The sequence below is a fragment of the Myotis yumanensis genome, unplaced genomic scaffold, assembly GCF_028538775.1.
Source record: "Myotis yumanensis isolate MYYU_CA2020_CCGP unplaced genomic scaffold, mMyoYum1.0.hap1 SCAF_9, whole genome shotgun sequence".
Classification (NCBI taxonomy): Eukaryota; Metazoa; Chordata; class Mammalia; order Chiroptera; family Vespertilionidae; genus Myotis; species Myotis yumanensis.
The window spans coordinates 69,525,745-69,542,856 of NW_027223760.1; the positions used below are offsets into that span (position 1 = coordinate 69,525,745).

Consider the following 17,112-nt stretch of genomic DNA (forward strand, 5'->3'; position numbering starts at 1 on the left):
CCCTGCACATTTAACTGAAGCACATGCACTGTCAGCCCCCAGAGGGGGGACTTTTCACCCCAATCCTGCAGCCACCAGGAGGCCAGGTCCTACACCCCTAACAGCCCTGCCCATACCTTCTGGTATTCAGGCTGAGCAAAGCATTTGGACAAAACCACCTGCACACCACAGTGCAGCCCAGGACTTTTGGCCTACTTCCTTTTCCCCAGTGAGGCTCCCTGTGGGAACTGACATTTCAAAACTGCACATTTCATCTTCCCGGGCAATAAAGTGCTGGCCTTGGCCCAAGGAGGGAGCCCAGTGGGAGAAGGGCCAGGCCCCCAGACACTGCAGCAGAGGCCTGTGACAGCGGCGCAGGAAGGCACGAAGGTGCAGAGGCACAAAGGCCGGCCTCCTGGGTCAGGGGCTGGGTCTCCCTAGGAAAGGCAGCAGGTGGGGGGGGGCTCTGGGTTCCTGCCTCCCAGGCCAGCCCCCCTCTTCCCATATCAACCCAGGCTGCTGGGTTGGCAACATTGTCACCTCTCTCTGAAGGAGGCAAATACATTATTGCTACAAAATATATGGGCGATCTGGACGATCTGATGGGGCTGGTGGGATGGGGTGAGCAGGTGGTAGCGGTAATGGTTGTGTGGGTGGGTGGAGGTGGGGGGTCAGTTGGCAGCACGAACGGAGCGACTGCTCCGGGGGAAGCGATGCACCTTGATGTGCTTGGCCAGGTGGCCACTCCGCGTGAACTTCTCACACACAGGGCACTGGTAGGGCTTCACGCCTGAGTGCGAACGCCGGTGTCTTGACAGTTCATCCGAACGCGAGAACCTCCAGCCACAGCCCGGCCAGGTGCAGGCAAAGGGCTTCTCGCCTGCGTGCCGTCGTAGGTGGGCTTTGAGGTGCTGCTTTTGGTGTACATCTTGCTGCATCCGGGGAAAGTACATTTGTGCATTTTGATGAGTTCTGCCGCCGGGTTCTTGGGGGAACTTCTGGCCCATGAGGAGGCCGGTGGGGCCGGGCCCCAGGGGTCCTGACCCAATGGGCTTGGCAGCAATGGGCACAGGGGCAATGTGCACGAACTTGGAGGGCACATTCAAGTTTGAGGAGGGCATCACCTGGGGCAGGAGTGCAAAGGTCTGCCCCTGGATGTTGACCAGGAGCTGGGCTACCTTGATACTCTCCGGGGCCTTCCCAGGGGAGGAGGGCTCTGTGCCTGATTCCTGCTTCACCTGCACAGGTTGAATCTGCAGCAGCAAGGGGATGAGGCCATCGGGTGCAGGCCCCCCACCTGAGTGTCACCCGCATTGGCACCACCTGGCTGGGGAGCACAGCGCTCTCTCCCACCAGACCCAGGATGGAGATGGCTCCTGTGTGGCCCAGCTGAAAGCTGACTACAGGCCTCCACGTCCTTGCTGTTGCTCTCTGGGGCCTCCTTGAGCCCCAGCTCCATGTTCTCCTCCAGAAACTCTTCAATCTCCTCCAGAGTGGGCTGGAAGGGCCTTGGAACATCATCGGGGTCACCGACAGGAAACTCCGGGAAGCAGAAATGCCCCCCCTTCACAGGTGCCGGTGCCCTCCGCCAGGCCTCCCAGGTCACGGGACCACTGCTGGCCCCGATGCTGCCGCTGCCACCACTGCCCAGCGTAGCCTGGGAGAGCAGGAAGTCCAAGATGTTGTCCTGGCCCTCAGCGCCCGGGCCACTGGTGTAGCAGGAGCAGAGGGCTTGCGAGTCGGGGTTGGAGCAGGAGCAGAGGCTGGAGGCGTCACTGTCGTCTTCCGAGAGGGGCAAGGGCAGCATGTGGTATGCCTGCCCGCCTACCAGCCTATCTCCCAGATAACCAACCCGGCACTTCGGCGACGAGAAATTCTCGTCCACTGGAAGCAAGTGGTCCACCATGCTGGCCTGGCCGTGCCACTGCTGGCTGAATTTGGCTCGTGCCCGGCCGGTGGCCAGGCCCCGGCGGTCCTGAGGCCCAGCGGGCTGGGCTGAGGGCAGCGGGCTGCCTCCTGGTCCTACGGTGGCCACTCGCCCGCCGGCCCGGGAGTTGCTGCGGCCGCCGCCGCTCGCTGGGCGCTCACTCCCCCTCAAAGTTTTATTATTTTTTAATCTTATATGTTATTAAATATATTTAAGACATTAAAAAACTTCTCACAGTCATAATGATGGTAATTAACATCTGTTTGACACTTAACACTTTACATGTTCTTACATACACCATTTCCCAAATGTTATCTGATCCTCTCAAAACACCTTCGTGGTGAACTGGCAATGTGGCCTTGGCTTCTATTAGTATAGTGCAGTTGCGCACATGGTCTTTGGTGGGCCATATATATGCATCTCCTGAGGTGTGGTTGATCAGGGGCAACTTCTCAGCTCTACAATCTACTCTCGTCTCCTCTGAGTCTCCCCTTCTCTATCTGGAGGACTGACTGACCGTAGAGTTTTTCCAACAAGCCTATGAAATCAGGACAAATGCAGAATGAAGAAAGAGACTCAATCTCCGTTAAAAAAAGAGGACTTCGTAAAGAACAGAGATATATGGGATGACCCTGGCCCAGGAACTTAGTTCTTTCTCCCTACAGAGAAGACAAGAGGAAGGAAGAATTGAATTTGACTTGGTGCTTAGTCACAAGAGAAAAAGTTCCAATGCGGAAATGATTACCAAGAGTTGTCGAGTTTATGTTTTTCCAGTCCGAGCTGGGAACTATGGTTTGTGTGCTATGTATGTAGAATTCAGTTATACACAAAGTTACATTCATGTACTCCTGACTTTTTTGACTAATAATATGCAGGAACATTCTCCTTAATGTTAAAGCTGCCATGTAACTATCTCACAGGCACATAAGCAGCCAAACCCAGACTGTGGGGAAAGCTACAGGTAATAAATCTGTTTTCCTCAAGAGGCAAGACTGAGTTAATTTTTCTTCCATCAGCAAAAAGGGGACTAAAGAACGAAGTTTCCATTAGAAAAGATAAAGGCACCTTTAGCACATCTGGGTTGTGATGATAAATTTTCAACCTATTACATAACTCACACTTACATTTACTTTTAAACATCTACGTTTATTATAGTGTAAGACTCACGAGGGCACAGACCATCCCTTTTACATTCTTAGCACCTAACTCAGTGCTTTGCACGATTCTGAAGAAGAGTTTATTGAATGAATATTACACCCATACAGGAAAGCTCCTTCCATACAAAGTACTTGATGGAGAGAATGTACTTCATGGTCTTTTCTCTTCCTTCCTAGAAGAATATGTATTTCTTTGGGCACTGCCTGTCTTGCTATTGAAAGCCACTTCTGTTTTGGATGGCTTTGAAGGTAAATCTGCTTTAGTTGTGTTTATGGGAGTTACTTAAGAAACTGAAGACAATATTTGTCTTCTCTGACTTATTTTGTATCCAAAGGGTATTGTGGATACAGCAGTAGTCATAGCTGCAAGCTGAAAGATGCTAAACAGTCAGCAGAGATTGCCCCACCACCAGCATAGTCCTGGTCCCTTACTGAACTCTAACACGTTCTCTCCTTTTCCCTCCCAGCCTGAGAGCTTATCTGTTCTCATGCTCCTCTCCCTTTCTCTTTCTCTCTCTCTCTCTCTTTAAAATATATTTTTTATTGATTTCAGAGAGGAAGGGAGAGGGAGAGAGAGATAGAGACATCAATGATGAGACTCATTGATCAGCTACCTCCTGCACTCCCCCTATGGGGATTGAGCCTGCAATGTGTCCTGAAGGGGAGTTAAACCGTGACCTCCTGGTTCACAGGTTGACGCTCAACCACAGAGCCACACCAGCCAGGCATATTGTATATGTAGCATGTTACCCTCTCAATTTTAAAATATTAGAAGGAACACTGCACAGATATGCCCTTTATTTTTATTTTTTGAAATTTAAGGCAAACTTTTAGAATAGCAGGTTACCCATTTTGTAATGCCTGCCTCTTTCGAAACTTGGTTTGTTTCTGCCCCATCCCCCTGGAACAGGGGAACTCCATACTTCAAAACGTACTGCACTTAGTAAAGAACAGTTCTTATAGAAAAGGAAAACCCCAAACCTTTGTACTTTGAGGTTCCCCGCTCTGGGGGCGTAGTGGCCTTTCATCCCCTGCAGTCTCAGGATCCCTGGATGGAGGCATCTGGGAGAGTGTGTGAGGGGCAGGAACAACAAGGGCCCTGGAGAGCTGGGGCGCCTGCTGCTGCTGAAGACCCCTGACGGGGGATATGGAGGAGCCTCAAGGAAGTCGGCAGACTGGAGCCTTCCAGGCCTTCTGGTTTATGGACCTATCTCTGTCCATTGCTTAAAAGTTGGGATTATTAAAACGAATAATTCCTAAAGAACGCAGTTTTGTAGTATGAATCTCTTCTTAGCAAAACATGGCATGATATGAAAAAGGGTCTGCAGTGCAGGTTTTGAGTCTGTGTTCTACTTTTTTGTGTTAGCCATCTGGCTTCTGGCCAGGGACAGCCCATTTCTAAGCCGGTTGCACTGAAAACTATTGTCACGCAGAAAAAATTCCCAAGTGTTGGGTGCTTTTGGAAGTTTGCAGCCTTGCAATTATATTTATTAGTTAAACATTACCCTCTTTATGTGTGCGCTTATGAAAAAAACAGCATGATGCCAGCTGCTCAGGTGCTGATGGAATTCGGCATGGATGGACCTTGATCATATTATCCACACAGGAAATTGAATTTGGGTTTCCATAGACATGCACTGCTGCTGCCTATATTTACCAAGTCTCATCATCATGTCCTCTCTTTAGAGGTCTCCATAGAGTTTGGTACATCACTAAAGAATGATAACAGTGCCTTCAGACTTTTGCACAGCATGTTATTACGAATCAAAGGAAAATGGCATTGCCCTGACCGGTTTGGCTCAGAGGACAGAGCGTCGGCCTGCGGACTGAAGGGTCCCAGGTTCGATTCTGGTCAAGGGCATGTACCTTGGTTGCGGGCACATCCCCAGTGGGGAGTGTGCAGGAGGCAGCTGATCGATGTTTCTCTCTCATCGATGTTTCTAACTCTCTATCCTCCCTTCCTCTCTGTAAAAAATCAATAAAACATTTTTTTTTTTTTTAAAAAGGAAAATGGCATTGATTGTAGAGGCAGATAGTATTAGAATTATTTGGGCTCTTAGCTGGGTTTCCTTCCTGGCTGATTCAGTCCCCTCCTTTGTGTGTCTACCCATCCATCTGTGAAAAGGGGATAATTACAACTGTTCTTCATTTGCCTCAGAGGGATGTTATAGAGATTCATTTAAAAAGTTCATAAAGCTTTTTGAGCATGGAAAAGTAAAATTATAAGAAAATATATTATCATTGCAGTGGTCCTTGCAAATCTTAAGTAATTCCAGTTATCAATATATTGATGAATATGCATTATTTCATTTTATTAGCTCTTCATGCTCTGTGAGTTTTTCCCAACATGTGTATGCCTAAGAGAAGGGAGTTTGGAGAATGGATAATCAACCACAAAGGTAGGTTTTAAATCATCCATTTTCTTTTAACTCACTTGCATTCAGGCTTGAAGCTAAAGAAGATGAGCTTCAGAAACAACATGCAGTGAGCGGCAATCCTGAGCTTCCCTGGGCAGACCCATTATTTGTTAGGCTTATGATCAAAAGTGATCACTGGAGTTAGAAAATATTTCTTCTGGTCAGACCTGCTTGTTTCTGCTTTTTAAAAAATAGTTCCTGTGTAAATCTTGACAAATCACCTGGACCTTTTTAATTGACAAGTTTTCCTGAAGATTGGAAAGAAAATCAAAGTTCAATTGACATGCCCCCTATAACGTCTACTGTCAGTTATGGAAGAAGCAAGGCTATCATGGATACATCAGAAACACTAATTTCTTCCAAAATATCATTTTCCCTGTTATTCAACCTTCATTGTCTTTCAAAGAGGAAAGCAAAGTGGTTTTTCTGAAAGTTGTTAACATTTCATTAACAGTGCTAAAATTGCATCAACAACATGGGAAACAGAGGCAGTAAAAGTACAACAAATACATAGAAACCCAGAAATCCAGAATGAAATGACTCCCATTTTCCTCTGCTCCACAGCATGCATTTCTGACCTCCCATTATGAAAATGAACAACAAATGTTTGTAAGATGTTCTGGATTAATGGTTCTCAAGTATGGTTCCCCAGAGCAGCAACATCAGCATCACGCGAGAATTTGTTAGTTATGTGAATCAGAAACTCAGGGGGTGGAGCCAGTTTTAACAAGCCCTCCCTCCAGGAGGTTCCCACATGTGCTAAAGGGTGCCTCTTACAACTGGAATTTCGCAGGGTGGTGGGGACTGGGTTGGGCATCTTGTGGGCAGTATGAGCAGTGGCTGAGCTCATCACTCTGACTCATTAGGGGGTGCTCCTCTGTCGGAGCCAGCTCAGTACTTGTATTTTGGGAGGGGAATTGTTCTCCTCTGGGATTCAGATTTCATTTCAGATAAATGCTCTAATGGGAGATCTTTTGACTTGTGGTTAATACTGTATGCCATGATAGAGCTTTTCTCTATTGCTCTTATAACATTCCTTTACAGAGCTGAAGGAGGGGCCTAAGATGGAGAGAAAAGAGACAAGAGGGCCTGAAATAGGTTTGATCCCCACCATTACCGTTTCTCATCTCGGCTACCCCCTCCCACTATTCTTTTCTCCTTTTCCTCCTGACCTCCCTGTGTCCAGCATGCTCTCCAGTGAACACTGGGAGAGGTGACAGAATGAAGGCGACATATGTGCTAGAGATGGCTCAGAGAGAGGCTACCCGGGCTAGTCCCCGACCTCACCCATTAGCCTGCATGATTCTGATGCCAGTCAGAATTCTAATTGCGTCTTAGCTAACCATGACTGTTCTGTGTCCAGCTCCACTCCCCCTTCCCTCTCAAAAAGCAATTCCTGGAAATAGAAGTGGTCTTTCACTTAAACAGATGTTACTATGATGTATATCCCAATTTCAACTGTTGGTGACCTAGTTTCCAAATGGACCCCAGGTCCCCACCCCATCCTTGTTGGAGAGTGGCTAACGATGTGGCCCATTTCCTGAGGCCCACAGAGCATTTCAGTCCTGCTCGCACATCTTAGCAGTCAGATTTGGGGACTAGTCATACGTGGAATCAGTATTCTCTGCAAGAAACCTTCCCTTAGGGAAGTTTTTGATCTTTGCAACATCAAAGAGAGACTGAGAGAGAGCAGGCATTAGTTTTCACCTATAGTTTAAAATTAATATGTAAAATATACGAAAGAGAGAAAACTGAGTGGACCCAACCACCTGAGACATCTGGGTCTTTATTTGTTCTAATATTAAATCTTTTTATGAGCTAATTATCCAGTGCACACACTGCAAGAGACTTCTGATTTGAGCACAGTGCTGGTTTAATGAGAGTCCATATAATCAGTAAGCAGGGAAGTTAGGATTTTTCTAACACGGAAAGAAACCAGGACTAAGGCATTTTAAAGCAAAAATTAGCAACATTGCTTGAATCTCAGAAGGTCTTAACTATGTGGATACATCTACTGTTTGCTTTCTGAGGAGAAATTAGAAAGTAGAACTGAACTGCTATTTTTAAAAACTCCCTAATATTCCTTAATCCTCAAGTCCATTTTCCTGGGTTGCATTGTAGAATGTGTCTTATCCTGCCATATGGGGCATCTTTCACTGTTAACATTTTTGTTTCCATGGACACTAGATTTGCAATATTCCCCCTAAGTCTCTCTTCACAGATGGATGTGGTGACAGGGGTTGACGAGGGGATACCTTTTTTAGATGATCTTATTGCTACCATAGGTAAGAATCCTAGAACTGTTTATAACTAAAAAGGACTTCGGGGGCCATAGTGCAACTTCTTTTATTTTATAAACAAGGACCCAAGTCCAGAAAGTTTGAGTGCCTTGCCCAAGGTCACAGAGCAACTTGGTGAAAGAGTTGTGACAAGAATTCTGTTTTTTTAACTCGCAGTCAAGTACTGAACACATCACCCTTTTGTCTTACTGGTTTTCTTTTTTTTAAAACACTTGAAATTCTTTACCCTCTTGAGGCTGAGCTGAGCGGTTGGCCAACCTGGTGTTGATATCAGGCTTTTTCTTAAGCGATGAGGTTTTGATATTATCAACGAGCACCCAGGCAGGGAACTGCACTATCTAGTCCCAGGGGTGGACACAGATCAGATGGGCATTTGGAAAGCTGGAGGCCTTGTAGGGAAAGGTGACACATTACAGGCTGACATTACTATTAAGTATTCTGATAGTATTCTGATTCCATGCAGAAGAGAGATCTCTTTCCCACTGGCTCTAATTTGTCTCTGTGGTCCCTCTTTCAGCAGATCCAAGACTAGTCTTGACTAAAATGACATAGCTAGAGGTCATCTTTTTAAAAAAATTCTGTGATGGAGGTGGTAAGCTCAAAATTTGGAAAAGGTTTGTATTTTTGAGAATGAAGAAAGTTTAAATTAAATACTTCCAAAAATTAAATGAACATGAGGGAGAACACTCATGGAACCGTCAATAATAATTTTTAAAAATCACCTACAAATCTCAATAGTTCCACAGTTTAAATTATTTCTAGAAAATAACAGGTTTTAAGAGGACTGATGCATAGCCATTTTGGTGATTAACTGCTTAGATCTTTTAAAATATATATATATTGTTTATTGATTTCAGAGAGGAAGGGAGAGGGAGAGAGATTAGAAACATCAATGATGAAAGAGAATGACCGATTAGCTGCCTCCTGCATGTCCCCCACTGGGGATTGAGCCCACAAACTGGGCATGTGCCCTGACCCAGAATCGAACTGGTTCATGGGTTGATGCTCAACCACTGAGTCACACCAGCCAGGCATATCCTCTTTTGTTTTAAAACATTTTTTTCAGTTACAGTTGTCATTCAGTATTAGTTTCAAGTGGACAGCAGAGTGGTTAGACATTTATATAACTTACAAAGTGATCTCCCCCTACCCCTGACCCATAAGTCTAGTATCCACCTGGCACCATACATAGTTATTACAATATTATTTATTATATTCCCTATTATGTACTTTATATCCCCATAAATATTCTGTAAGTGCTCTTAGATCCTGTTTTGAATGTGCTGGGCTGGTTTCTATTTCTCTGAAGTAGTCTATATTATTAGAATGCACACAGAGAAAGGTTCAGAGGCTTGCTTTTATTTTTTGGCACAGTAAAATCTTTTTCAAAAAGATTTTCTATTATATGGATTTTTTTAAAGCCCTCAGGTCAAATCATGTTCCCTTTGTATATTGTGATTCATGGTAAGATAAAAAACAAATAAATAAACAACCACCACCGAAATTTAAAAAGAAGCCACTTAGCAAAGAAGAAGATCTTAAGTAGCTAATGAGTCAGTGTGTATTCACAGAACTTTGATCAATGCTTGCAGGGACTATTTTATGTGAGAACAAAGACACCAAAGAGATAGGGCCACTGGGAGGAAACTGGGAGGTGGGGGGAAGCGGGTGGGCAGGCTACCATAGAACACTGGAATCAGGAAATTCCCAGCCATAATTACCAAAGCCAAGTGGGAGGGAAAGCAGCTGAAAAAAAAAAATTAGAATCAAAACAGGTGAAAAAGGCAGGAAATGCCATGTTCTTAGCAAGGAATAATACCTGTCATTTTAAATCACCTACAACACATTTTAAATGTACAATCTTGTCCAAGGAAAGAGGTTTCTCTGATTCTACAGCTGAAGGACAGCCTACATTTCCCTTCCTCCCACAAGTGACACTTGCCAGAGGGACACCAGGATCTCCTGAATTGGGACATTACATCATACAACAGAATATTTCATTTTAATCTAATGTGTTTTCCTGGGAGCATTTGAAAGAGCACACTAACCCAGTCCTTCCCAGATGGTAATTTATTTGCATAGTTTTTGTTTATTCAAAGCCCTAGATTGGCTGAGGCAGTCCCTCCAGGAATGGCCTCTCCAGAGGCCGTGACAATGGGTCTTCTGTGGAGGGAAATGCTGGGAGAGCTCTCAGCATTTAGTATAGGCAGCTCTCAGGGAGAGCGGGAGCTGAGGGCCCGGCTGCCAAGATTTTAATGAATTGCTTCAGATATTCTCTCTCATGGCTTCCACTGTGTTTAGAAATTTGAAAGGAAAAAAAAAATCATCTATGTGCAGAACACATGGCAACTGAACATTAAAAATCTGCCACACACACAAATATCTGTTTTAGGTTTCTTTTTTAATGGCTAAGTACTCTTCATAAAATTCACAAAGAATTTCATGAAATCCATGTGTGCATTTTAATGAAAATATTTATATAATAGATATTATTTATTCCTTGCCATCAATTTTCCTATGAACTAAAGTCATGTGATAGCTTGGGAAAGAAATGTTTTAGTAATTTTTTCCCTCTAAGGCCAGTTACTGGAAAATTCCTGTTAAGGTAAAAAGATAGTCATTTAACAGTTGAAAAAAAATATCCATGTAGTAGAAAATCTTTTTGAAAATATAATTTTTCCACCTTTTATTTTCAGCCAGTTTGGAGAATTTACTTCAGAGCTTAAGGTTAATAAGTTCAGTAACTATAAGTTTTCAGTAGAGGAGGAAAATACAATCTAATTTAAAGACCTTGCATCTTCTGGTCATTCAGTGTTTTATTTTATTATTTTTTTAAATTTTATTTTATTGTTTAAAGTATTACAAATAGTAGTACATATGTCTCCTTTTTTTCCCCATTGACCTTTCCCTGGCCTCCCCTACCTCATTCAGTGTTTTAAATAAAATCCACCCATGTCACTATTTAAAGTTCATTCTTAGCAGGATAGGAGATGACAGTTCCTTTTATGGGGAAAAACTTTACGAGGCTTCTGAAACACCAGTCATTCGGATAACAGTCATGTTTTTAAAAATATTTTTCATCTTGAAACAATCACAAACTTACAGAAAAGTTGGAGTATCATACAAATAACTGTTTTTCGGAACCATTTGAGAGTAACTGCTTATCTCATGTCTCATTATCCTCTAATAATTCAGTATGTATCCTATCTAATAAAAGAGTAATATGCAAATTAACCACCACTACGTAATAAAGATGGCGGCACCCACAGCCAATAAGGAGGGAATATGCAAATTGATGCAACAAAGATGGTGGTGCCAGCCAGAGCCACGGAGCTGGCCGAAGAGTGGGCGAGAAGCCAAGCCGGCCAGAGAGTGGGAGAGTGGGTGGGAAGGCTTGGCTTCCTGGGTCACCCCAGTGACCAAGGAATGGGGCTAGGAGTAATCAGGCCGTCAGTGAGGGAAGTTGGGAGCGAGCACGCTGGCAGGGGGCGCCAATTGGGGGCAATCAGGCCGGTGGGGGGGCAATAGGGGATGAACAGGCCAGAAGGGGGATCCAGTTGGGGGCAAGGAGGCTGGCAGGGGGGACAGTTGGGGGCAAGCAGGCCGGCAGTGGGGGGCAGTTGGGCATGATCAGGCCAGTGGGAGGGGCAGTTTGGGGCAAGCATGCTGGCAGGGGGGACAGTTGGGGGCAAGCAGGCTGGCAGGGGGGTAGTTGGAGGTGAGCAGGCTGGCAGGGGGGCAGTTGGGGGCAAGCAGGCCAGTGGGGGGGGCAGTTGGGGGTGATCAGGCTGGCGGGGGGGCATTTGGGGCAATCATGCCAGCAAGGGGGGGGGGGTGAGAAGGCCAGTGGGGGGGCAGTTGGGGGTGAGCAGGCTGGCAGGCAGAGTGGTTAGGGGTGATCAGGCAGGCAGGCAGGTAAGCAGTTAGGAACCAGTGGTCCCAGATTGAGAGAGAGATGTCTGACTGCTGGCAGTTGGACATCCCCCAATGAGTCCCATATTGGAGAGGGTGCAGGCCAGGCTGAGGGACATCCCCTCCACCCTCTGTGCACAAATTTTGTGCACTGGGCCACTAGTTTTCTATAAATAAGAACATTCTCCTATATAACCACAGGACAACAATTAAAATCAGGAAATGAACCTTGATACATCACTGCCACCTAATCCTCAGATCCATTCAAGTTAATTCAGTTGAACCAATAATGAATTTAAAAAATATATATTTTTATTGATTTCAGAGAGGAAGGGAGAGGGAAAAAGAGAGATAGAAATATCAATGATGAGAGAGAATCATTGATTGGCTGCCTCCGGCATGCCCCAAACTGGGGATATGAACTGTGACCTCCTTGTTAATAGGTCAATGCTCAACCACTGAGCCACGCTGGCTGGGTCCAATAATGAATTTTATAGCAAAATTATCCAGGTCACAATCACATGCAGCATTTACCTGTCATGTTCCTTTAGCCTCCTTCTGTCCGGAACAGTTTCCCAGTCTTTCAATGGGTTTCATGACCTCGGCACTTAAAAAGGTAACAATCCAGTTATTTTGTACAATATCCTTTAATTGTGTCTGTCTGATGTTTCCCCATGATTAGGTTAAGGTTGTCATTTTTGGAAGTGATTTTATCCTATAATTTCCGTTGGTCCCCCTATTGATGATATTTGCATTGATCCCCTGATTTAGGTAGTGCACACCAGGCTTAATAAGTATTTTGTGGGGATGTACTTGGAAACGGTCTAGATATCCTGTCCTGTATCAAACTTTCTATATGTATATTCCTATGGTTTTCTGTTTTATTTAATAAGTTTGTTAAATTAATTAAATAAAAAGGCCGTTAGACTGAGGTGGCTATAATGCCAATGGCAGCCTACTTAAACAAACCAAAGTCTAGACCCATAAGTACTTCAAGGTTATGAAATTAAAAACTAAGGACAGCCAATCACAAGTAGCCAATCAGGCTTTCAGTTACAGCCAATCAATAATTCCCTTACTTTGTTTTTGCCTTTTCTCTATAAAAGTTTTTCCCCAGTGGAGCACTTCTAATCAATTCCTGTTTGGTGCTGCCTGATTTGAATAGATTTTGTTCCAATAAACTCTTTAAATGTTAATATGCCTCAGTTGATATCTTAACAGTTATCATTTATTGTCATTGTTTATTTCGGTGCTCAAATTGTTCCAGATTTGGCCCGCTGGGAACCCCTTCTTAATAGCTCCTGCATCTTTCTGACATAGCCTCAGCATATTTGGAACCTATTCTTGCTTTCTGACACTCTGAGATGTTCCATGCTCATCTTGTTCTTTCCTTGTTCCAGGTGTGTTCATTGATATCGCGGGTATTGCTGCTCCCAGGCTTTCAGTAGATATAACTAGGGAATATATATGCATATGTCTATACACATACACAAATTTACTTAGCCATCTACATCAATACCTATCATCATCTATCTAATGAAAACTGTAAATTTACATCAATACCTCCAATTTCAATCAGTTTATTTTAGTTCTTTTTCTTTCCGTTGACACCCTTGACTGCCAGTGAGAAACATAGCTCGTGTTATTCTTAATATATTTGCTTAACTGATCAATACACATGTAAGTAGACAATGAATCTCCCATCTCAACTGCCATTCTCACCCCTGTGCAGATGCCCTCTCCAAGCCACTTAAAATCTGATACCCTATGCTGGACAAAACTACTGCCACCTACCTACCCACATAGATGCCCCACTCACCCTGATGGAACACTGACACCTTACCCTGGGTGATGGCCCCCGCCCCCTTGAGTACACTCTTTACCCTCCTTGGGTTCTGACATCTGTATTTTGGCCAACACCCTGCCCTCACCCATCTGTACAGATGCTTACTTTTCTTTGCCCACCTAATGGTTTTAGGATGGAATTGCTTAGGAATAGAGGGGACAGAGATTGAAGGAGGAAGGGAACAGGGGTGAAAAAGAGGAGGAAGAAGAAGAAAGGGAAGAGAACAAATTTATGTTTAAATAAATCACAAGTAAGCATATTAAGTTTAAAGAAAACAGGAATCTAAAAAGCCACTTAGAAATGGAGTATTTTCTGACTGAGATAGGCTATAACCTTAGCCACCCTGGTTATTATAAATAATAGCAAAATCCATGCATTACAGATGACAGCCCATCTTTCACATGATTTTTGGATAATCTTTTCATCCTTTGCACGTTCCATTGTTCTTTCTATTTGAGATATAGTAATTCCACACAGTTAATACTATTCATTCATCAGCCAAATTTTTAAAGGAAGTTGGTGAAGCATTATTGCTGTCAGAGATATTTAGCACCCTTTCTATCTGTTTATTCCAATTCTCCCTTATTCCCTGATTAAATCAGGCATAATTCCTTTAGAATGGATTCAAACTATTGTCTACTCCATCCTGTTAAATGGCAACCCTTTATCTCCCTCCGAGTCATAGGGCTATTATTCTTTAGAACATTTCCTTTAAAAAATCTATGTCAGTCATCTTTTCAACAAATTGCAGGGAGAGTGCTCTCCCATTAACATAAAAGATAAGCAAGCAGATTTAAACAGTTATTCTATCAATCAATGCTAACCAGTGTCATCTCTCTAAGAAAAACATAAAAACAACATACTGTGTCCCTTGCCATTCAGCCATCTCTGCAACTGCAGAGGACAAAAATTGGCACAAATTGTTAGGAAGAGGGTACGTTAAAGTCTAAACAATAATTTTTAAAACCTCTTATTTTATTTATTTACTTTTCTATTATTGGTTTTACAGAGAGGAAAAGAGGGAAGAAGAGAGAGGGAGAGGGAGAGAGAGAGAAACATTGACCTACTGCCTCCCACATATGCCCTGATGCTGTGACTGGGAATTGAACCCATCGCCTTTCAGTGTACAGGACAACCTACTGAGCCACACTAGCCAAGGCTGAACAAGAATTTTTCTTGACCAAAACCAGAGTGAGGACAAATTTTTTAAAAATTAAAGCTAATTTTTAAAATTAAAAAAAAATAACATGTGCCTAAGTTTTAATAAATAAATGTCACATAGTTCACATTTCCCAGATATAACTATTGTTAACAGTTGAGATAGTCTTTGGAATTACATGTGTAACTGGTAAGAAATAGGACTCTATATTTTATTTTTAAACATATCTAAATAAGATTCCTTTCTTAGATGAAGAAAATGTGTAAGATGTCAATATGCTTCATTTTCATTTCTAGGACAGAATTTAAAAATACTAAGAAATAACTGCAAAAATATCCTGGTGCAACAGAAATTGGAATTGGTGTTTTAGGGGCATGTACATGATCTACCTTGAACATCTTATAGATTTAAAAAAATCCTTTAGAAAGGCCATATCTTTTTTTTCATCTTCTATTGTATAGATCTCTAATACTGTTACCAGAATCATGTTAAGTAAAATACTGAAAAGTCTGAACATAGCAAAGAAGATCTTGATTTAGAATGCCCATTTATTTTATTGAGATACTGTGCTGTGATTCTGACAGAGTAGGTATATTTTGGAGGACTCTTGTACTCCTACCTCTTTGCCTCTTGCATCTTAGAGTGAAGTCTCTGCTCTGCACCAAATCAACACAGGCCTGAAACTCAATAACTCAGTCACAAAAGAAAGAAAACAACTCTATTTAAAACATCTGGTAGCTCAAACACTGCTTCTCAAACTTCAGTGTGCACATGAACCATCCAGAGAGCTTATTCAAATGCGGATTCTGGTTCCCTGCCTTGATTCACCTTTTTCTTGCCTTGTGTTTGCATCTCTCCTAAAAGTATCAGTAGTTTAATCTTTGCCCAGGCTCTGCTTTCTAGAAGTGCTGGGGTAAGAGCTTTTTCCTTTTTCTAAAATTTCCCCTTTCATTCCTGTCTTTCTGTGGTCTGCTACTAGAACTTGCTGCCTATGGCTTGGTTCTCACTTATGGAATCAGTACTCACCCCCATTTTAGATTTCTCTCTGAACCTAGACCTTTAGCTCTGGGGTATCTCCACAGCTAGCCCATCCTAGCCTAGCCACACCTGGCCCTCTGTGGTTAAAGTAAGGTAGCACTGCACAGGTGGAAATATCCAGGCATTAATAGCAGAACTTTGCTATTCAAAGTATCATCAATGGACTAGCAGCATCAGCATCACATAGTGGCTTGTTCAAGTGTAGACCCTGACTGCTGAATGAAAAAGAATGAGTATAATTTAAGGAAACCTTGGGATAACATGAAGCATAGCAACATCTGTATCATAGGGGTACCAGAAGGAGAAGAGAGAGAGAGCAAGGGATCAAGAACCTATTTGAAGAAATAATGCCTAAAAATTTCCCTAACCTAATGAAGGAAAAAGACACACAGGAGGCCCAAACAAGATGAACCCAAAGAGGCCCACACCAACTCACATCATAATTTTTTTAAATCCTCACCCAAGGATATTTTTTCCATTGATTTTTTTTTTTTTTTTTTTTTTTTAGAGAGAGTGGAGGGAGGAAGGTCAGGGGGAGGATAGAGAAATATTGATTGGTTGTCTCCCATTAGCACCCTGACTGGAGCCAGGGATTGAGTCTGCAACTGAGGTACGTGCCTTTGGTCTGAGGGTGATGCTCTAACTACTGAGCCACCCAGCCAGGATGAGACACATCTTAATTAAAATAGCAAATGTTAAAGACAAAAAGAGAATCTTAAATGCAGCAAGAGAAAAGCTGTTAATTACCTACAAGGAAGCTCCCATAAAACTGTCAGCTGATCTCTCAACAGAATTATTTCAGGACAGAAGGGATTAAATGAAATATTCAAAGAAATGAAGAGTAAGGACCTAAAAACAAGACTACCATTTAAAATTGAAGGAGAAATAAAGAGCTTCTCAGACAAGACAAAGCTAAATGAGTTTGTTACCACCAAGCAGGTATAACTTGTTAATGAGCCATCTTGAAGAATAAGAAGAAAAGAGAGTTAAAAGAATAAAATGGCAATAAATACGTACCTATCAATAATCACTTTAAATGTAAATGGCTTAAGTGCTCCAATCAGAAGACATAGGTTAGCTTAATAGATGAGGAAGCAAGACCCATGTATATGCTATCTACAAGAGACTCTCTGTGGCCAGGATTTCCAGTACTATCCTAGCCACAGAGGGCTTTGCATATAACATATGCAAATAACAAAACCCTTCCTATAACAAAACCCTAATATGCAAATCGACCGAACGGCAGAACGAACGGTCGCTATGATGCGCACTGACCACCAGGGGGCAGCTCCTGTGTTGAGCATCTGCCCCCCACCCCCACACCCCCCCTCCCGAGAGGGAGGCGACCGACAGCAACAATTGAGAGGCAGACCAGTG

At 43.2% G+C, this 17,112-nt stretch overlaps 1 pseudogene; it reads right to left on the minus strand.

The window, feature by feature from the left end:
• Window positions 1-650: 650 nt before the first annotated feature.
• LOC139017007 (Krueppel-like factor 15 pseudogene) lies at window positions 651-1,969 on the minus strand (annotated as a pseudogene).
• Between the last annotated feature and the right edge of the window lie 15,143 nt (window positions 1,970-17,112).